This window comes from Cebus imitator, unplaced genomic scaffold (genome assembly GCF_001604975.1).
Source record: "Cebus imitator isolate Cc_AM_T3 unplaced genomic scaffold, Cebus_imitator-1.0 Scaffold91, whole genome shotgun sequence".
NCBI classification, from domain to species: Eukaryota; Metazoa; Chordata; class Mammalia; order Primates; family Cebidae; genus Cebus; species Cebus imitator.
The window spans coordinates 4,543,977-4,547,492 of NW_016107406.1; positions in this window are offsets into that span (position 1 = coordinate 4,543,977).

A 3,516-nucleotide genomic window follows, 5' to 3' on the forward strand; every position below is an offset into this window, starting at 1 on the left:
TATATATAATATTTTTAGAGCAGTTTTTGGATTCACAGCAAAATTAAGCAAAAAAGTACAGAGAATTATCAAATACTCCCTGCTCCACACACACACAGCCTCACCCACTATCAATGTCTCAGACCACAGTGGTACATTTGCTATAATCAATAAATCTACATGGATACATTATATTAGGATTCACTAATGTATTGTACATTCCATGGGCTTTGACAAATGTATTATGACGTTTATCTATCATTATAGTATCATGCAGAATCATTTCACTGTCCTAAAAATCTTTTGTGCTCCAACTATTCATACCTTTCTCCTCCTAACCTGTCATAAAGCTGAATTTTATATTGCCGCCATAATTTTGCCTTTTTCAGGTTTTCATAGAGTTAGAAGCATGCAGCCTTTTCAGATTTTCTTCTTTTCTTAGTAATATACATTTAATGTTCTTCCATGTCCTTTCATGGCTTGATAACTCATTTCTTTTTAGCACCAAATAATATTCCATTGTTTGGCTATATCATAGTTTATTTATCCATTCGCCTACTGAAAGACATCTTGATTGCCTCCAAGTTTTGGCAATTATGAATAAAGCTGCTATAACCTGAATATAATGATATGCAGGTTTTTGTGTAGATGTGTTTTCAACTCCTTTGAGTAAATTACCAAGAAGTGTGTTTGCTAGATCTATGGTACAAGTATGTTTAGTTTTGTAACAAACTGCCAAACTGTCTTCTGAAATGACTGTATCTTCATTTTGCATTTCCACTAGCAATGAATGAGAGTTCTTGTGACTCTACATCTGTGTGAGCCAGCATTTGATGTTGTTAGTGTTTTGGATTTTAGCCATTCAAATAACTATGTAGTGGTATCTCATTGTTTTAATTTGCATTTCCCTGATGACATATGATGTGAAGCATCTGTTCATATACTTACTTGCCATCTGTATATCTTCTTCAGTGAGGTGTCTGTTCAGATTATTTGCCCCATTAAAAGAATAAGGTTGTTTATTTTCTTGCTGTTGAGTTTTAAGAGTTTTTTGTATATTTGGGATAATAGGGTTTTTAAAACATTTATTTAAAAAATTTATTTTTATTTATGATCCAGTTTCCTCTGTTTTTGTTTTTGTTTTTGTAGTTTTTAAAGTCATTATGGTTGTTTTATTGCAAAACAAAGACAGTGTTTTTGCTAGCATAAATCAATGGATAACCATTCTTTATCAGATATGTTATTTTGCAAATATTTTCTTCCAGCCCGTCTTCTTATTCTCTTCATCTCAAAGTGCTTTTAAGCACCTTTATACCTGATTCTTTCACACAATGATAAACAAAACCTATCTAAAAGTTTCTTAAAAAGGACTCTTTTTTCATTTTTCTTGCCTGATTGTCTTGGCTAGAGCCTCCAATACAGTATAGAACAGAAGGATGAAGGCAGACACCTTTCCCTTGTTCCTGCTTTTGGGTATAGGACATTCCATCTTTCACCATGAAGTAAAATATTTCCTGCAGTTTGTGTATGTCTGTGTGTGTGTGTGTGTGTGTGTGTGTGTGTGTGTGTGGAATGTACCAAATTGAAGAAGTTTCTTTCTACTCATAAAATTTAGAGAGCTTCTATCAGGAGTTAATATTGGATTTTAAAATGCTCTTTTTCCATCTGTAGAGCTGATAAAATGTTTTTGTTTGTTTTTGGTTGGTGAATATGATGAATTACATCAACTTATTTAAAAATGTTAAATCACCTTTCATTCCTGGGATATATTTCACTTGGTCATCATTTATTATCATTTTTATCTATTATTAGTATAAATTTGCTATAATTTTCCTATAGTTTTTACATCTGTATTCATTAAAAATATCAATCTGTAGTTTTCTTTTCCTTAATATATTTTCTAGTTGTTGGTATCAGGAAAATGTTGCTCCTAGAAATCAGTATCTTCTATAAAATTGCATAAAAGAGTTTGCATAGAATTGGTATTATTTCTTCATTAAATGTTTAGTAGAATTCACAGTGAAGTCAATGGGCCTGAGGTTTTTCTACATGGGTAGCTTTTAAGCTATATTTTCAATTTCAAGAATAGTTACAGGGCTACTAATTCTGTCTACTTCTTATATGAATCTTGGTAATTTGTATCATTAAAAAATTAGTCTGTTTTCTCTGTGCCAAATCTATTGTCATAAGGTCATACCATTGCCCTATTATGCTCTCAATATCTATAGAATCTCTAATGATCACTGTATTTCCAATTCATATAGTTTGGATGTTTGTTCCTTCCACATCTCATGTTGAAAGGTAATTCCCGTTGGAGATGTGGCCTGGTGGGAGGTGTGTGTGTCATGGGGGCAGATCCCTCATGAATTGTTTGGTGCTGTCCTCACAGCAATGAGTTGATGTGAGACCTGGTTGTTTAAAATGTCCTAGTTATTTGTCGTCACTTGCTTGCTCCTTCTTTTGCCAGACTAATTATCTGATCCCGCATAACCTTCTGCCATGATAAGGAGCTTACTAAGTCCCTCACCAGGAGCGGATGCCAGGGCCATGCTTCTTGTATAGCCTGCAGAACTGTGAGCCCCAAACACCTCTTTCCTTTATAAATTACCCAGTGTTAAGCATTATTTTATGGCAATGCAAATGGACTAACCCAGAACAATGACACTGATGAATGGGACATTCCTAGAAGGATACCTGAAGATGTGAAAATGGCTTTGAAACTAGGTAATAGGCATAAAATAGGAGAGTTCACAAGAAGAGAAGAAGATGAGAGAAAGTTTGGAACTTCTTAGAGACTGGATAAATAGTTGTGATCAAAATGCTGATAGAAATATGAACAGTAAAGGCCAGGCTGATGAAGTCTTAGATGGAAATGAGGAAGTTTTTGGGAACTGGAGTAAAGGCCACTTGTATTACACCCTAGCAGTGAACTTGGTGGCATTGTGTCCATGTCCTAGGAATCTGTGGAAGTTGCAACTTAAGAGTGGTGACAGGATATCTAGTGGAAGAAATTTTAAAGCAGCATAGCAATGAACATGTGGTCTAGCTGCTTCTAATAGCTTGCAATCAGATATGAGAGCAAAGGAATGACTTAAAGTTGAAACTTGTAATTAAAAGGGAAGCAGAGCATAAAAGTTTAGAAAATTCACAGCTTTACCATGTGGTAGAGAAGAAAACAGTATTTTCAGGAGAGGAATATAAGTGGTCTGTGGACCAACCACTTACTAAATAAATTAGCATGACTAAAAAGGAGCCAAAAGCTAATAAACAAGACAATGACAAAAAAAGCCTTGAAGGTGTTTCAGAGACCTTCCAGGAAGCCCATCCAATCACAGGACCACAGGCCTAGGAGGATAGAATGGTTTCAGAGGCTAGGGCCAGGCCCAGGCACAGGGTCCTGCTGCCCTGAGCAGTCTTGGGAAGCTGCTCTCCACATCCCTGCCTCTTAAGATTTAGCTGCAGCTCAGAGCACCCCAGGTACAGCTTGGGCTGTCATTCTGGAGGGCACTAACAGTAAGCTTTGGCATTGTTCATGTG